We start from the raw sequence: 19,335 nt of genomic DNA, 5'->3' as shown, positions 1-19,335 counted from the left end.
CCGCGCCGCGCCGCGCCCTCCCCCGCCCGCCCCGCGCGCTCCCCGGCCCGAGCGCGGGCGCGAGCCGCCGCTGCTGCCGTACCGGGCGCGAGCCGCTGCCGTCCCCGGGCGCGAGCCCCGCCGCCGTGCTCTGGGCCCCAGCTGGGGCCGGAGCGGGAGCCGGGAGCCGGGCAGGGAAGGCGCAGGTGCGGTCCTCGCGGCCCAGCCTCCGCGCTCACGCCTCGCGCCCTGGCTGCAGCGGGTTTGCGGAAGGAGAGCGGGGGCGGCAGCGCATCAAGCGCAAGGGCACCAGCCTCCGCGGCGGAGCCCTAGGTCGGCGGCGCGGAGGGGCCCGGGAGCCGGGCGGCGGGCAGGCCGAGCCCTCAGAGCCTGGGGCCGGCGCGGGATGGGCGCGCGGGGCGCGGAGGATGGGAAGACGGGCTGGGAGCAGACAGGAGGGAAATTCCGGGTGCTGGGCCGCAGGTGTGGCGGACAGGAGCCTCTCTCGAATGCAGAAATCCAAGATCCAAGATGCCGCTTTTCTGCAGTTCGAGAATCCCAAGCCATCCGCCGAGAACTCAGCTCCGGAGGACATTGAGAACATTGCCAGGACACATACGATGTCTCTTACCCACCTTTGGTTTGCATGCTTTTGATACAAGTTAAAAGTTTGGGCTTTAAAAAAAAATTGCACAAAACGAATTTAAATGCGCAATATCATTAATGACCGATTAAACCATCTCCACTCCCTCTTGCCAGCATAGAGTTTAAAATAGTTAAGTACTGGCTCCTTTGGAATACCAGGAAAACCTGCAGGTTTTGATTGCCATAATTCCTTTGTGGCCCGTTGATGAGCTACCTTTAAGACGCTGCTTGTGTTGAAAAGGGCTGCATTGACAGATTAAGAGATCCACCAGCGTTAGGGCGTCTGAAGGAACCAGACGTGAAAAGGCAAAGTTCAGAGTAATAAAGGGAAACGGCCGGTCATTTCCTGAGACCATTCTTCCGTGGCTTTCTGGCAGACCTTACTGTTGGATGAGAAACGCTGGAGAGTGTCGTCCCAAAATATCTCAGTTGCTGGTGCTTGAAATTTCACCGTTAGAGATATTGATTCCTTTGGGGCTTGACGATCCTCTATTAAAATGCAAATTCCCCTTGAAGGGGCTATAGCTCAAGCCTTTATCAGCCAACACCTTAGCAGGGATGGGATTTATTTTCCAATTTAACGAGATGGCCAAGGGATGAACAGGGGGTAGGGAATTCCACAGATAAAGTGGCTGGTCTCAAAATGCTGGCCCGTGGCCAAACGCTGCCTTCTCCCCCAGTTCTTATCTGTAACAGGACTAAGCCTCTGGCCAGCATTGTTTAGAGCACTCCAGTGCAAATTCCAATTTCCTGGAGACACTTTCTGCCTAGAAGTTCGTAGTGCAGCACTTTTTAAGAGCTTGAAACAATACAAGGCATGACCCTGGACTGGCAGGAAGTTAGGTTCGCATTGTGATCATCTCCCCCATTCATTCATTCATTCATTTATCCATTCATTCATTCCTCCAACAAAAAAGTTCATAAAGAGCTCTCTAATCATAAGGCTTTTTTTTTTTTTACGTTCTTAGGGTACATCAGTGAACAAAACACAAAAATCCCTGCCTTTAAGGGACTCAGAGAGAAAGAGACAATAGCCTAATAAATTAGTGAATTACATTGTATTGACATTGTATGCTATTCAAAAAATAGTATACACCCACTACGTGCCTGGCACTGAAGATCGAAGAATGAGTTGCAAGTCCCCTGTGTTCAGGGAACTTTCAGTCTACTGGGAAGACTGCTGGCACACTGGGTTCAGTGTTATGGAGAATACTACACAGTTCCCCCCCAACTCCTCCCCGCCGCCAGAAAAAAAGAATCAGATGATAAGGAGATTTGAAAAGAGCTTTCTGACCACGATACCAAAAAATGGGTTGAGGGGTGCCCAAGTGAAAGAGTGTTCCGAGGCTGTTACTGTCTGCTGGCAAGAGGTGATAGTGTTTTGGATTAAGGCAGGGATAGTGGAGAAGTTGAGAACTAGGTGTGTTTGGGAGATGTTTAGGAGGTGTCAGTGATGAATTAAATAGAGAAGGGAGCCAGTTGGTGACCTCCAGTGATCTCCCATTTATGATTGAGAGATGCTTTCAAAATATATGTGAATTGATTTGTTTTATTTATTTATTTTGAAAGGTATGGAAAGAAAGCGCCAAGCAGCACAGCAGGAGATTTTGGTGAAGGTGGGTTACGAGAGGGATCTACCTTTGCTGTAAAATTTCGTTTGCATCCAGAGAAAGAGACTGATCTAGAAATTAAAATTACTTCGCATTTCTGTTGATAAAAAAGCAGTTCTATTGATAAAAGAAAAACTTTAGACAAATAAATTTAACAGAGTTTACTTAAACAATGAATCATTCATGAATAAGGCAGCCCTCAGAATCATAAGAGGTTCAGAGAACTCCACTCTGCCATGTGGGCAGTATAGACAGAAAAAGATTGAAGAAAGTAGAAATGAGGAACAAAATGCAGATTAGTTGTTTCAAAGCTACTTTACTTATAATGGTTAAAACAGGGAACTTCCTTATCATGTCTGCTCAAACTGGCCTTTTTGGACATTTGTCTATTCTCTCTCTTCTCTCTCTCTCTTTCTCTCTCTCTCTCTCTCTCTGTCTTTCCCCCACCCCTCTTCCTCTCCTTCTCCTGATTTCTCATAAAGTCAACTAAACAACTGAGTTTCAGCTTGGTGGATTAGGACTTTAGCATGACTGACTCCATTTTAATTTGGTCTGTCGGTGGGAGCTCTGTCCAAATCAATGGCCTCCTAAAAATTTTATTTCATACTATGTTTTACAGAATTTTTTAATCCCGTTGTATTAAATGTAACAGCCAAAGTTACCTTGATGAACACTTGTAATTTGGAGATATAGATAGGGAGATAAAAGTAGTTAAATTGAATTGATTTCATGGGAGTGAATCATAAAGAAAGAAAGGAAAGAAGAATGAAAGGGAAGGGAGGAAAAGAACAGAAAGAAGGGAGGGAGAAAATGAGGGACAGAGGGTGCTGGCCTAAGCTTAGCCTCCCTGGCACTGATCAGGATAACTCATTGACTCTCTTTGATCTTCAGTGTTTGTCTCTTATAAAAGCATTATAATAATACATGTCCTAGTGTTATGGAAGATTCTTGGAGACCCCTGGAACCAAGTTACAGCTTTTCTTCTCCCTAGATCAGATGGGACTAATAGACAAAACCATTGTTCTTTTGGGTTTTTTTGTTTTTTTTGTTTGTTTGTTTGTTTGTTTTTAAGATGGAGTCTCACTCTGTCATCAGGCTGGAGTGAAGTAGCACGGTTTCGGCTCACTGCAACCTCTGCCTCCTGGGTTCAAGTGATTCTCTTGCCTCAGCCTCCTGAGTAGCTGGGACTACAGGTGCCCACCACCATGCCCAGCTAATTTTTGTATTTTTAGTAGAGACAGGGTTTCACCACGTTGGCCAGGATGGTCTCGATCTCTTGACTTGGTGATCCGCCCACCTTGGCCTCCCGAAGTGCTGGGATTACAGACGTGAGCCACCACACCCGGCCAAGACCATTGTTCTTGAGCAGAGCACGACAAGGTGGCTGAGCTTCTTGCTGAAAGACGGGTTTCAGGGCTGCTTGCACCAGGGGAGACGAGGAAAACTTACAAATGCCTCGCTCACCACATGCGTGTTTCAGATTCCTGCTCTTTTTGACCTGCACCTCTCTATACATAAATGGATGAGAAAGAATCTAGACCCTTGGCAGCCTCTCTAACGCAGCAGAGAGTTGTACTTGGATCTCACAATTTCTGCCTCTGGAAGAGTAATAGGGGAAAAACTCTACTTCTAGGAATGGCAGACAGCTACTTCTCCTACTAGAGACAACTTAGAATCCAGGGGGAATATTTTTTAAGTATCTCCTTAAAAGTATCAAAGATTATGGAGATAATGAGGGAACAGTAGGCCTAGATCCAATAGGAGAAGGAATGCGGAGAGCTGTGTGCAGCACGTGGGCTGCCTTTCCAGCTTTGGCAGCTGCACACAGAATCAGAAAGATGAATTTGAGTCCAGGAGTCTCCAAGGGTGGGGACCCAGTAAACCAGTCCTCTGCCTTGTGACAGAACCCCAAATGGCTATACCCCTGGAGCAGGAAATAAGTCAAACTTCCCTCTTTTTGTAGGTACCCAGAAACCCCAATCCTGTCTTGCTCAAGCACCTAGGAGCTAGCAAAAGCAATAGAAAATTCTCTCTAAAGAAAGATGTTATCATTCTAGGCCTCCAATTATTTCTATGAATAGCATTTTTAAAACTCACTTTCCCTTAACTTCCTCAACGTGATAAAGGACATTTACGAAAGACCCACTGCTGACATCATAATCAATGGTGAGAGACTGAAAGCTTCTTCCCAAGATCAGGAATTTGACATGTGGTGAATGTCCACATTCACCACCGCTGTTCAACATTTTATTGGAAGTTCAGCCAGAACAATTAGACAAGAAAAGGAAATAAAGGACATCCAAATTGTAAAGGAAGAACCATAACTATCTCTATTTGCAAATGACATGATTTGATATATAAAAAATCTCAAAGAATTCACAAGAAAGCTACTAGAACTAATAAATTCAGCAAAGTTACCAGGTACAAGATCAACACATAGAAATTAGTTGTGTTTCTGTACACCAATAATGAACAATCTGAAAAGGAAAACAATAAGACAATTACAATAATATCTAAAAGAATGAAATTCCTGGGAATAAATTTAACCAAGGAAATGAAAGACTTGTACACTGAAAACATTGCTCAAATAAATTAAAGACCTAAATAAATGAAAAGACATGCTATGTTCGTGGATAGAGAGACAATATTAAGATGACAACACCCCATATTCTCTGCAGATTCAAAGCAATCCCTATCAAAACTCCAACAGCCCTTTTTGCAGAAATGGAAAAGCCAATCTTCAAAATCATATGGAATTGCAAGAGTCCCTGGATAGCCAAATTGTCGTGAAAAAGAACAAAGTTGAAAGACTCATACTTCTAGATTTCAAAAGTTACCACAAAGGTGTAGTAATCTAAACAGCATGGTACTGGCATAAGAGTAGACATCTAGACCATTGGAATATAATTGAAGGTCCATAAATAAATCCATACATCTAAACACAACTGATCTTTAACAAGGGTGCCCAGGTCATTCAATGGCAGAAAGAAAATAGTCTCTTCAACAGATGGTGCTGGGACAACTGGACTTGTACTTACAAAAGAAAGAAGTTGGACCCCAAGCTCATATCATATACAAAAGTTAACTCAAAATGGACCTAAATAAAAGAGCAAAAACTATGGAAGTCTTAGAAGAAAACACAGGCATAATCCTTCGGCTGTAGATTCTTAGATATGACAACAAAAGTATGAGCAATGAAAAAAAAACTATACTTCATCAAAGTTAAACACTTTTGTACATCAAAGCACATTGTCAAGAAAGTGAAAAGACAAGCTATAACATGGAAAGAAATAAATGCAAAGCATTTATCTTGACCAGAGATATATGCCATGTATTCAGATTATGAATAGAACTACTCAAAACAAAATGATAAAGAACCCCATTTAAAAGTGGGAAAATGACTTGAATAGACACTTCTCCTAAGAAGATAAACGAATGTCCTGTGAACACCTGAAAAGATGCTCATCACTCATCATTGGGGAAATGCAAATTAAAACCATAATGTGATACCACTTCCCACCCATCAGGATAGCTGTATTATTTTATTTATTTATTTTTTTGAGGCAGAGTCTCACTCTGTCACCCAGGCTGGAGTGCAGTGGCCGGATCTCAGCTCACTGCAAGCTCCGCCTCCCAGGTTCACACCATTCTCCTGCCTCAGCCTCCCAAGTAGCTGGGACTACAGGCGCCCGCCACCATGCCTGGCTAATCTTTTCGTATTTTTAGTGGAGATGGGGTTTCACCGTGTTAACCAGGATGGTCTCGATCTCCTGACCTCATGATCCACCCGCCTCGGCCTCCCAAAGTGCTGGGATTACAGGCGTGAGCCACCGCGCCTGGCCAGATATATTATTTAAAAAAAAAAAAAAAAAAAAAAACCAACCACACAGAAAGGAGCAAGTGTTGGTGAAGCTATAGAGGAATTAGAACCTTTGTGCATCTCTGGTGAGAATGTAAAATGGTGCAGCCACTGTGGAAAATGGCATGGTGACCCCTCAAAAAAATCAAACAAATTCTACTTCTGGATATATACCCAAATGAATTGAAAGCAGGGACTCAAAGAAGTGTGTGTGTGTGTGTGTGTGTGTGAGAGAGAGAGAGAGAGAGAGAAAGAGAACGTCCATGACAGGGTGTCACTCTGTCATCCAGGCTGGAGTGCAGTGGCACAAACACGGCTCATTGTAACCCGGACCTCCCAGACTCAGGCAATCCTCTCACCTCAGCCTCTCAGGTAGCTTGGACTACAGGTGTGCACCACCGTGCCTGACTAATTTTTGTATTTTTTATAGAGATGGGGTTTTACCACATTGCCCTGGTTCGTCTCAAACTTCTGAGCTCAAGCAATCCACCTGCCTTGGCCTCCTGAAGTGCTGGGATTACAGGCATAATACCCGTGTTCACAGCATCAATTATTCACAATAGCCAAAGGTGGAGGCAAACCAAGTGTCCATCCTTGGATGAACGGATAAACAAAATGTGGTATATACATACGCTGGAATCTTATTCAGCCTCTAAAAGGAAGGAGATTCTGACACATGCTACAACATGAACAAACCATGAACATTATGCTAAGTAAAATAAGGCAGTCACAAAAGGATAAATATTGTACAGATCTACCTTATGAAGTACCTAGAGTAGTCAAATTCATAATGACAGAAAGTAGGGTGGCAGTTGCTAGGGGCTGAGGGGTGGTGGGATGGGGAGTTAGTGTTGAGTGGGTACAGTTTCAGTTGCGGAAGATGAAAAATTCCTGGAGATGGTTGGTGGTGCTACTTGCACAACTATGGGAATGTGCTTAATGCCACAGAATTGCACACTTACATTTGTTAAAATGGTAAATTTTATATTATGTATATTTTACCACAATAAGAAAAAGAATGAAATTCTCAAATCCACGAGGATGGCTATAATAAAAAAAACGAAAATAACAAGTGTTAGAGAGGATGTGGAGAAATTGAAACACTTGTGTGTTGCTAGAATGAATGTAAAATGCTGCAGCCAATGTGGAAAACAGTCTGGCAGTTCCTCAAAAATAAATGTAGTATTTCCACATGACTCGGTAGTTCGACTCCCATATACCCAAGGGAAGTGAAAGCAGTGACTAGATCAGATACGTGTGCACCAGTGTCGTGGAGCACGTTTGTTCAGGTGATTGTCATTGGAGGGCTGGAAGCACGCTGGACTCCCTGGACGCTGGTGGAGAATCAGGCACATAGAGAATTTTGACTTGTCTTTGTTCCTTAGGTTTAAAATGTCTGTCTCATTGCTACCAAAATAATTAAAGGTCAACTAAGTACAAGCAGAGAAGAAGTCTAATTTTGACAGGACTTGAAATACTTATTACTTCATAGGTTTTGTGATGAGATTTAAGTTAGATCATGAATATAGAAAAGTATTTTTCAAACATCATACACTTTATGAATGCTGGCATTATTCTGTTAGTAGTAAGTTCCTTACAGACAGGAATCATTCACGTTTGCAGTATCTTAATGCACTTAGCACAGTCCTTAGCAGATAGTGGTATTCAGTTACTATTTACTCAAGCTAATTCTGTATCTTAAACTATGTTAAAATTGAAATTTTTAGCACTTCTGGGATACTATTGACTAGAATTTTGTGAAAAGCCCCTGAGAAGTAAATGACTGGATTATCCAAGGAGGGTGATAAGGCTAAGAAGTGAGTTCCAGTTAACTCAACTAGCACTATTAAATCAGGTTATTAGAAACCTATGCATTCTAATGGTTTCATTAGAATAAGCAATTATTCATATGCTCAGACTCAAACTTCCACATGAAAGAAATGTTTCGCCTTTAGGGAAAAACTATGAAAATTATGAGTCAAGCCTCATGAGATTTGATAATTCTCATCCATCAACCGAACAAAAAATAATGGAGTAAAATTTATCATTTGGCTCTGAAGTATGAGTCACCTTCAACCAGAACTCCTTCACTTTTTTTTTAGTAAGAAGCAAAAGTAAAACACGTTGCTTATGGATAAATGGAAAGATTTATCCATAGGCAAAGAGAAATAAGCATTATGATGCACTCATTTTTGGTGTTATGTGATTGGCCCCATGTGTTTATAGCAACAGCAAGAGCAGCAGCAGCAAATTGCTGAGATGTCATCTTTATGGCATATGTTGGCTTTTTTCATGCAAGCAAGCTATATGTTCAGTGGTAACCTGGACCATTCAGCAATACCCACTTCTCTCTTCACTCTCTCCAACATGTTTCTCTAATCCTCTGCTCCAGCAAAATACTGGCCTTTGGTTTGTTTCTTTCTTTCTTTTTTTTTTTTTTTTTTTTTGAGACGGAGTCTTGATCTGTCCCCCAGGCTGCAGTGCAGCAGCGTGATCTCAGCTCACTGCAACATGCGCCTCCTGTATTCAAGTGATTCTCGTGCCTCAGCCTCCAGAGTAGCTGGGACTACAGGCGCCTGCTATCACGTCCAGTTAATTTTTGTATTTTTAGCAGAGAGGGGATTTTTCCACGTTGCCCAGGCTGGTCTCAAACTCCTGAGCTCAGGCAGTCGGCCCACCTCAGCCTCCCAAAGTGCCGGGATTACAGGCGTGAGCCACCACACCTAGCCTGGCCTTCGGTTTCTAAGCTTCTGGACAGTAATGGGTCACTCCTGCTGAGAATGACCTCTTTCATCACCTTTGCAAATTCTATCCCTCCCTTAGGTCTTCTCTCACATCTGAAAGTCAGGGCAGCAGAATGGTTAGGGCACACATGTTAGTGTCACACTGCCTTAGTAAAAAGCCCAACTCCACTCCCTAATGAAGATAGTAATAATACCTATCTTATAAATTTCATGTGAGGATTAAATGATTTCATTTATCTAGAGTTCTTGAAGCAGCACCTGACATATAGCAAACACTAAGTGCCAGTTATTTTTCTATTACCGTGTCAGTACTTCTATTTGAACATGCTCCCATTAGGTAGCTTTCCCTGGCCTATAGCAGCAGAACAGGTTATGCTGGAAAAGACCAAAGCAAAAGTTAGGCCCACAGGGTCTGCATCCAGAAGACTAAGTTAAATGAGAACCTCAAATGCCACACTGAACCAAAATAGGAGGAAGGGTGAGAGCTAACACCACTGGTAGACTAAGAACAGAGTACAGATGTTCAGCAAAGGCGGCTTGGTATCTGGCAGCCATCTTCTAGGTCAGCAGAAGGCAAAAGGGGTTAAGCTGTTTGCTCAAATATGTTATAATAACTTTGAGAAGAGACTTCGCAATGGGTATTTCTTTGAATTTCCCACAGTGCACAGAATAACACCTTATTAGAATAAAAGCTATAGTAAATATTTGTATATTGATGTCTTAAAACCAAGAAAGTATTTAAAATGCTCCCCTTTTAACCCATCTATTCTATAAATAGCTATTGAGTGAAATAATATACAAGACATTACCCTAAGCCATGTAAAGATCGATAAAATCTTGCACCAGACCTCATAATTCTTATGGGCTAATTTCTGCCTATAACTCAGTAGTCATTATTGTAATGGCTTTATTAGTTTTAGTCTTCTAATTACATCACTATTTCAATATCTTTAGAATAAACAGACCAAGTAATGAAATTTCAGAAATCATTCAGGGATACAAATGTGGGGTCTAAACAAAAACAACTTTCTAGGAGGTTTCAGATTTGATTATAATCAGCCCCTAACCTGGAAAGGATGTGGAAATCGCTTTTCTACTCTTTTCTGGTAGGGATTAAGTATAATTAGATTCTTAAGAAGGATATTCAAAAAGGCAATGAGAAATACAATAACATCCCTATAGACAATGAGAGCATACCAGAAAGACATAAAAGACATAACCACAAAATAAATCAACTGATTAGAGGACCCCCTCCACATTATGGAGGGGAATCTGCTTCACTCAAAGTCCACTGGGTTAAATTTCCATCTCATCCATAAACACCTTCACAGAAATACCCAAAATAATATTTAGCCAAATATCTGGGTACTGTGGCCCAGCAAAGTTGGCACATAAAATTAATCACCACAATGATGAAATTTTTTTAAAACTCCTAAACAAATGGAGAGGCATAATGTATTCATGAATTGCAAGAGTCAACATAGTAAAGATATAAATTCTCCCCAAATTTCCTGATAGGTTTACTGCAATTCCTATCAAAATCCCAGCAAGGTGTTTTTTTTTTTTTAAGACATAGGTACATTTATTTTTAAATGTATGCAAAAAGGCACAGGCTCTAGAATAGCTAAAATAATCTGGGAAAAGAATTAAGTGGGAGTAATTACTTGATATTAAGGCTTACTATAGAGATAAAGTAATCAATATATTGTGGTGTTGGCAGAAGGATAGACACACGGTTCAATGTAACTGAATAGAGAACCCAGATATAGACCCCCAAAATATGCTGAATTTTTTTTTTTTTTTTTTTTGAGATAGAGGCTTGCTCTGTTGCCCGGGCTGGAGTACAGTGGCACAATCTCAGCTCACTGCAACCTCTGCCTCCCGGGTTCAAGCGATTCTCGTGCTTCAGCCTCCTGAGTAGCTGGGATTATAGGCATGCAACACCATGCCTGGTTTATTTTTTTGTATTTTTAGTAGCGATGGGGTTTCACCATATTGGCCAGGCTGGCTAACTGATTTCTGACAAAGGTGCAAAAGCAATTCAATACAGGAGGAAAATAACCATTTCAACAAATGGTGTTGGAGCAATTGGACATCTATAAGCAAAAACAAATAAATAACCAACTTCTATTTAAATCTCACACTTTATACAGCAATGTATTCAAAATGAATCATGGATGGGCTTACATATAAAACAGAAATGAAAGGAAAAAAGAATTTCAGAAATAAAGACTAAACAAAAAGCAATACAAGAGTGAATAAACACAATAAGTACAAACCTAAGGAGCAATGAAAAGCAAAAAGGAGGAAAATTTTTAAGATCATAAAAAAATTAAAAAGATAGAAAAGATTTCAGACAGTGGCATATTCGAAGCATGTTAAAGAAGATCCAACATGTGGCTGAAAGGAGTTTCTGAAAATGGAAACCAAAGCAAGGGAACAAAACCAATATTAAGAACTGTCACTCAAGAAAATAATCCTGAATTTATTTTATTTTATTATTAATTTTTTTTGAGATGAAGTCTCACTCTGTCACCCAGGCTGAACTGCAGTGGTGCAATCTTGGCTCACTGCAACCTCTGCCTCCTGGGTTCAAGCGATTCTCCTGCCTCAGCCTACCAAGTAGCTGGGATTACAGGCAGGTGCCACCACGCCTGGCTAATTTTTGTATTTTTAGTAGAGATGGGGTTTCACCACATTGGTCAGGCTGGTCTCAAACTCCTGACCTCGTGATCCACCAGCCTTGGCCTCCCAAAGTGCTGGGATTACAGGTGTGAACCACCACACCCAACCCTGAATTTTTAGAAAGATTGGAAATTTCATATTAAAGGAGGATACTCTGTACCAGCCAATATCAAACCAGAATGGTCATGACCAAATATACTGGAATAAAATTTCTGAGCTCTAAAAAAAAAGAAGATATTTTGGGGGATCAAGGCAAAAAGACCAGGTGACTTAAGAGGAAAATAAAATAGTGGACAATAATTCATTATGCCAGAAAAATGATGTGAAAGCATTTTAAGGAAAATCAAGAAAAGAAAATATTACTCAAAGATTTTATATCCAGTAAAACTAAATTTCAAGTAGAAAGGACACAGAGAGACTAAATAAAGAAAATGTGGTACATATGCACCAGGGAGTACTATGCAGCCATAAAAAGGAATGAGATCATGTTCTTTGCAGGGACATGGATGAAGCTGGAAGCCATTATCCTCAGCAAACTAATGCAAGAACAGAAAACCAAACACACATGTTCTTCCTTATAAGTGGGAGCTGAGCAATGAGAACACATGGACACAGGAGGGAAACAACACTTACTGGGCCATGTCAGGGGAGAGCAATGAGGGGAGAGCATTAGGGAAAAGAGCTAATACTTGCTGGGCTTAATACCTAGGTGATGGGTTGATAGGTGCAGAAAACCACCATGGCACACGTTTACCTATGTAACAAACCTGCACATCCTATACATGTACCCTGGAACTTAAAAACTAATAATATTTTTTTAAAAAAGAAAGGATGCAGATAAACTACCATCAATGTGCAAAAATTCAAGGAATCTTGTTCCCCATAATCCCTTTCTGAAGAATTGTATTAATGTGCTTCAAACAACCAAAATAATTAGACAGATACTGACATAAGTATAGATAGTGAGCATTAATATATTGCTCCTTTCAGAACTGAGACTAAATGAGGGCCTTTTCCTCACACCATATACAACAATTAACTCAAAATCCATGAGAGGCCTAATGTAAGAACTAAAACTATGGAACTCTTTGAAGAAAATATAGGTATACATTGTACTTGACTCTGGATTGGGAAGTGGTTTCTTAGCTATGAAACATAAATCGCAAGCAACCAAAGAGAAAAATAGATAAATTGGACTTCACCAAAATTAAAACCTTTTTTCAAAAGACACTATCAAGAAAATGAAAAGACAATGCACAGATAGGGAGAAAATATTTGCAAATCATGTATCTCTTAAGGGTCTAATATCAGAAAATAAATGTATATATTTATCCTACAAAAACAGTAAACATATGTATTTATAAACTGTTGCAGCTCAACAGTAAGGAAATAAATAACCCAATTGAAAAGCGGGCAAAAGATGTGAAGTGATGTTTCTCCAACAAAGGAAAGAAATGGCTGCTAAAGAAAACAAAATCTATGTCTTGAAGAGATATCTGCACTTCATCTTCATTGCAGCATTATTCACAATAGTCAAGTTACAGAATCAACCTAAGTGTTCATTGATGGATGAAGGAATTTTTAAAATGTGGTGTATGTGTGCATGTGTGTGCATGTGTATACGTGTGTGTGTATGAAATGGAATATTATTCAGCCATAAAAAAGAAGGAAGTCCTCTCATTTGCAACAACATATATGAACACAAAAGACATTATGCTAAATGAAATAAACCAGGCAGAGAAGGATAGCGTGTGATCTCACTTACATGTGGAATCTAGAAATGTTAAACTCACAGAAACAGAGTAGAACAGGGACTTCGGGGTGGGGGAAATGAGGAGATGTTGGTCAAAGGGCAAAAACTTTCACTTATAAGATGAGTAAGTTCTGAGAATCTAATGTACAGCATGCTGATTATTGTTAATAACACTGTATTTTATATTTGAAATTTGCTAAGACAGATCTTGTGTTCACACACACAAAGAATGGTAACTACGTGAGATGATGGATGTATTAATTTACTTAATCGTGGAAACAGTTTTATAATGTGTATGTATATCAAGTCATCACATTGCATATCTTAAATATATACAATTTTATCTGTCAATTATACCTCAATAGAGCTGGAAAAATATAAACAGTAAACTCAAAGATTGATGAATAGATAGATAGATAGATAGATAGATAGATAGATAGATAGATAGATAGATGGATAGAATGATTTAGTTGTTTGACCATTCAATGTAAAGTTAAAGATGAATACAAATTATGTTGCATTCCTCTTATATACACCTAATTACATCAGAGAGCTAATATGTCCTGCAGAAAAATACATGAAAATGAATGCTTTATAAGAGAGCAAGAATTGAAGCTAACTGAGAAATCTTTTCATACACTTATTATATACTTTTATAACCCTATATACACTTAAATAGGAGTTTCAACATCATGCCTAATTTTTCAGAGAAGCACATCCATTTTCAAAATTATTGATTCACTGAAATTTTTCTCTGATCATTTTCAAATCATGTTGAATTGTGTGAAACCCTCTAAAAAAAGAAATGGCCAATAAGCACACGCAGAGATGCTCAACATCATCAGTCATTAGAGAAATGCAAATCAAAACCATGGTGAGACACCTCTTCACACACACTGAAAAGATGATCATAATCAAAGCTATGGACAAGAGAAAGTGCAGGTGAGGATATGAAGAAGGTGGAATCTTTATACGGCCAGTGGAAACAGAAAATGGCACAACCACTTTGGAAAACAGTCTGGCAATTTCTCAACATGTTAAACGTTGATTTAGCATACGACTCAGCAATTTCAGTCATAGGTATATACCCAAGAGAACTGAAAATGTATTTTCACACAAAAACTCATACACAAATATTGACAGCACTATGATTCATAATAGCCAAAAATGGTAACAACCTATATATCCCTCAACAGATGAATGAACAAGCAAAATGTGGGATATCCCAACTAGACAATATTTTCAGCCACAGAAAGTAATTAAGTACTGATACATGCTATAACACTGATGAATTTTGAAAATATTATGCTAAGTGAAAAAAGCCAGTCACAAAAGACCATGATTTTATTGGTATGAAATGCCCAGAAAAGGCAAATCCACAGAGAGAAGGAAAATAGATTAGTGGTTGTGAGGGCTGGAAGGAGGAGAAATGGGAATCTCTACTAATGGGTAGAGGTTTCTTTTTCAGGTGACAAAAAAGTTCTAAAATTGGATAGTGGTGATGGTTGCAGAACTCTGTGACTATACTAAAAACCAATGAATTGTACACTTTAAAAGAGTGAATTTTATGGTATGTGAATTTTATTTTGTAAAGGTGTTATTTTCTAAAAGACCAACGGAGGGTTAAAAAAAAAGTATAGGCTGGGCACAGTGGCTCACACTTGTAATTCCAGCACTTTGGGAGGCTGAGGTGGGTGAATCACTTTAGGTCAGGAGTTTGAGACCAGCCTGGCCAAAATGGTCAAACCCCGTCTCTACAAAAAATACAAAAATTAGCCGGGCATGGTGGTTTACACCTGTAATCCCACCTACTCAGGAGGCTGAGGCACAAGAATCACTGGAACCCAGGAAGGGGAGGTTGCAGTGAGCCGAGATCATGCCACTGCATTGCAGCCTGGGCAACAGAGCAAAAAGAAAGAAAAGAAAAAGGAAGGTGTAGTATGCACTGGTTATATGCTCTGACAGTGTAGATGTAATTTGGCTATTTTTAAAAACATGGGGAAAGCATATGTAAAACTGGGAACTACTTGCAGTAATCAAATGATTCTGGTAGTATTAGCATTAGCATGGGGAATACTTAGCATAATACAGGATTAAGCAAATGAGGTATTATGGGATATTCTACCATCCCTTGTGTTCTTGAAAACCAAATTCTCGAGGTAGAGGAAAGGAGTTGGAGACATACCCAGGCTAGGTTACATACAGAACTCTGTAGTCCTGAATTTGAACTAAAAATGGGAATATGAATTCATGAGATAGGCTGTTTATCTGTGTAGCTAACTGTGTGTGTGTGTGTGTGTGTGTGTGTGTGTGTGTGTGTTTCATAGCTCTGCCCACTGAAAAAATCTAAAAACAATGACCAACCTAGTAGCAATGAATATCCCAAGGGTCCTGACTGTGGTCCTGAAATATTACACCATTTCTCAATAAAAGAAATGGCTGAGCTGAAGTTTGGGATCATACAGGACTGCAAAAGAGCTGTGAAAGACTGTTACACTAGAGCGATGACAAAAGGGTTCAAGAGCCCACTTTAGATGTTCTTATTTGCTAAAGATTAAAAAAAATTTTGTGAGTGCCAATAAGAATACTCATCGCAATGCATTCAAACCTACCAAATATATTTAAATTCAGAAGTTTATAATCAGATTTTTTGAAACTCATTGGTTGCCCTCAGAGGATGATAGGAAAACAACTCATTATCTTAAAACCTGGCAAATTAGAAAACTATTATCTTGCCTTTCTATATGAAGTGTGTCACTGGGAAACCAGTTAGTAGATGAGAGGAAGTGTCTTTTTTCTTTTTTCTTTTTTCTCTTTTTTTTTTTTTTTTTTTGAGAGAGAATCTCACTCTGTCACACAGGCTGGAGAGGGGTGACATGATCTCAGCCCACTGCAACCTCTGCCTCCTGGTTCAAGCAATCCTCTGGCCTCAGTCTCTCGAGTAGCTGGGGCTACAGGCACGCGCCACCACACCCGGCTAATTTTTGTATTTTTAGTAGAGACAGGGTTTCACCATGTTGGCCAGGCTGGTCTCAAACTCCTAACCTCACGTGATCCGCCCGCCTCTGCCTCCCAAAGTGCTGGGATTACATGTGTGAGCCACCATGCCCAGCTGAAAGTGTCTTTTTGTAATAATATTGCAAACAATAATCGAAAAAGATATTGTGCTGGGTGCGGTGGCTCACACCTGTAATCCCAACACTTTGGGAGGCCAAGGCAGGCAGATCACGAGGTCAGGAGATCAAGACCATCATGGCTAACATGGTGAAACCCCGTCTCTACTAAAAATACAAAAAAAATTAGCCAGGCGTGGTGGCGGGCACCTGTAGTCCCAGCTTCTGGGGAGGCTGAGGCAGGAGAATGGCGTGAACCCAGGAGGTGGAGTTGCAGTGAGCCGAGATTGCACCACTGCACTCCAGCCTGGGTGACAGAGCAAGACTCTGTCTCAAAAAAAAAAAAAAAAAAAAAAAAAGAAAAGAAAAAGATACTGAATTAAAATGTCTTCATTTTGCAAATCACAATTAGTTAACAGATACAGGCACTGAGGATCAACAGTGGCTAACATTGAAAAAGTGTGGAAACAAGACATGAATGCCTCCTGATGAAAGAACAGCCATTTATATCCTGCAATGGGGATCAAGCCAGACTCCAATTCAGTCTGGTTCCAGGTACCAATTTTCAGGAAACTCAGAAGACACAGTAATCATGTTGAACTGCACCAAGAGGGTATATTTGGCAAGCTCCAGACTCCAAATGTCCTGGACACTTCTACAGGTAAATTGTAGGAAAAAGAAAGGGATAGAGGGTGGTGGGCCCCTGTAATCCCAGCTACCTGGGAGGCTGAGGATTGCTTGAACCTGGGAGGCGGGATTGCTTAAACCTGGGAGGTGGGATCACTTGAACCTGGGAGAATTGCTTGAACCTGGGAGGCGGGGGTTGCAGTGAGCAGATATCGTGCCACTGTATTCCAGCCTGGGCAACAGAGCAAGACTCTGTATCAAAAACAAACAAAGAGAGAAAGAGAGGAAGAGAAGGAGAGAGGGAGAGAGGGAGGGAGAGAGAGAGAGAGAAGGAGAGGAGAAGGGAGGGAAGGAAGGAAGAAAGGAAGGAAGGAAGGAAGGAAGGAAGGAAGGAAGGAAGGAAGGAAGGAAGGAAGGAAGGAAGGAAGGAAAGAAGGAAAGAAGGAAAGAAGGAAGGAAGGAAGGAAAGAGAAAGAGGAAACCGGTACATTAAAGAGATTTGATGACATAGTACAAATTTTTAATGGACAAGACTAAACTATGGGCTGGGGCTGTGACTCACACCTGTAATCCTAGCACTCTGGGAGGCTGACGCAGGCAAATCGCTTGAGCCTAGAGTTCTGGGCAACATAACGAAACCCTGTCTCTATAAAAAATACAAAAAAATTAGCCTGGCATGGTGGGACGCACCTGTAGTCCCAGCTACTCAGGAGGATGAAGTGAGAGGCTCACTTGAGCCCTGGGGAGTCGAGGCTGCCATGAGCCATGATTGTGCCACTGCACTCCAGCCTGGGTGACAGAGCGAGACCTTGTCTAAAAAAAATAAAAATAAATTAATTAATTTTTTTAAAAAGCCTAAACTACAGTGTCTAAGGATAGCTACTTGAGTGATAAAACTATACAGAAATGAAAGGAAGTGATTACTACAAACCAGAGAGTGAGTACTTTGAAAGAGAAGAAAGGGGATTGTCACTGGGTCCAGGCACATGGAGGAGATTCTGGGGCAGCTGGTGAAGTTTCATTTCTTGACCAGAGAGGGTGATTACAAACTCACTCACCTCACAATAACTTATCCAGCTCCACACTTGATTTGAGTGGATTTCTGTGCCTGTTTTGTCTTTCCATAAAAAGGTTTTTATCTCTCCCAGAGCATGTTTGTTTACAATTTCAGATTAAAACCTCGCCTTCTTGGCTTGTCCAAGTTCCATATGTCCTTCCTGCACCGTGACTTTTGTGCCTGTATTTGAGAGCGAGTTTTTAAACAACTCCGTTTTGTGTCTGACATCACTGAACAAAGATGTCGATGCCGTTCTGGAATCTGCCTCTGCGTGTCTTCATTCGTCACGGAGAAGGGGCTGCATGTCATCTTCCAGATGGTGCTTGACAAGCACACTCTTTATAGAATGAAAGGAAACCGTGGCCACGAGCACCGCATTCAGTTTTCCCTCCCCTACCTCTGCAGCCTTTTAGATGCTAACACAGACTGCCTGTGCCGCTGCAGATTTATAGCTACGGGGATGTCAACTCCATTCCTCCCAGACTTGGTCTGCAGCAGATTAGTCAAGGCAGGCAGCTGTGATACAGACAGGAGGAAAAACAGTAGGCTTGAAATCAAGACACCTGGCTCCACTGGCAACTCCTTCCAGCTCTGTGACCTGGGACGGGCTGCTCAATATTCCTGCATCCGTTTCCTCATCCGGAAGGTGAGGATTGTACACGGGATTGTTGTGAGAGAGGTGATCCGTGAAAAAGCAACTTGTGAACTTTGAAACGCACTGTCACCGTTCAGAGGTCTTCAGCATCCTCACCCAGCTCACTCCTGGTGAATTTCTTTCTCCATGTCATTACCCACAGTAATGGGCCTCATGATCATGCTGCCCCCTCCAACACAAAAAATGATCAGAAGAGCTTACTGTCCTTTGAATGCCCTTGCAGCAGGGGCTGCTGGGCCACTGAGGTTTGGAGAGATAGGGTGTTGGAATGGGAAGGCCTCAGGGGGTCTCAGAGCCATCTGGTTCCCTGAGTGTCCTGTTGTGTCCCTTCTAAGGAGCCTGGAGTTCCATGGCCAGGTTCAGCGACCACCTTAGGGTCAGGAAGTAGATGTCAGCCGCTCTAACCCTCACCCCTGCCACTTCAGAGCAGCTCTGCATTATCCAGTCCACATCCTGGCACATTTGTAAGTAAGAGTTCACTTCACAGGTTCTGAAAACAACAGCAGCAACAAGTATGAGTTCAAGGCGGGGCGCGGCGGCTCATGCCTGTCATCCCAGCACTTTGGGAGGCCAAGGCGGGCAGATCACCTGAGGTCAGGAGTTCGAGA

This window comes from Theropithecus gelada, chromosome 7a (assembly GCF_003255815.1).
Source record: "Theropithecus gelada isolate Dixy chromosome 7a, Tgel_1.0, whole genome shotgun sequence".
NCBI lineage: Eukaryota > Metazoa > Chordata > Mammalia > Primates > Cercopithecidae > Theropithecus > Theropithecus gelada.
The sequence above is the reverse complement of the archived record's forward strand: the minus strand, read 5'-3'. Positions refer to the sequence as shown.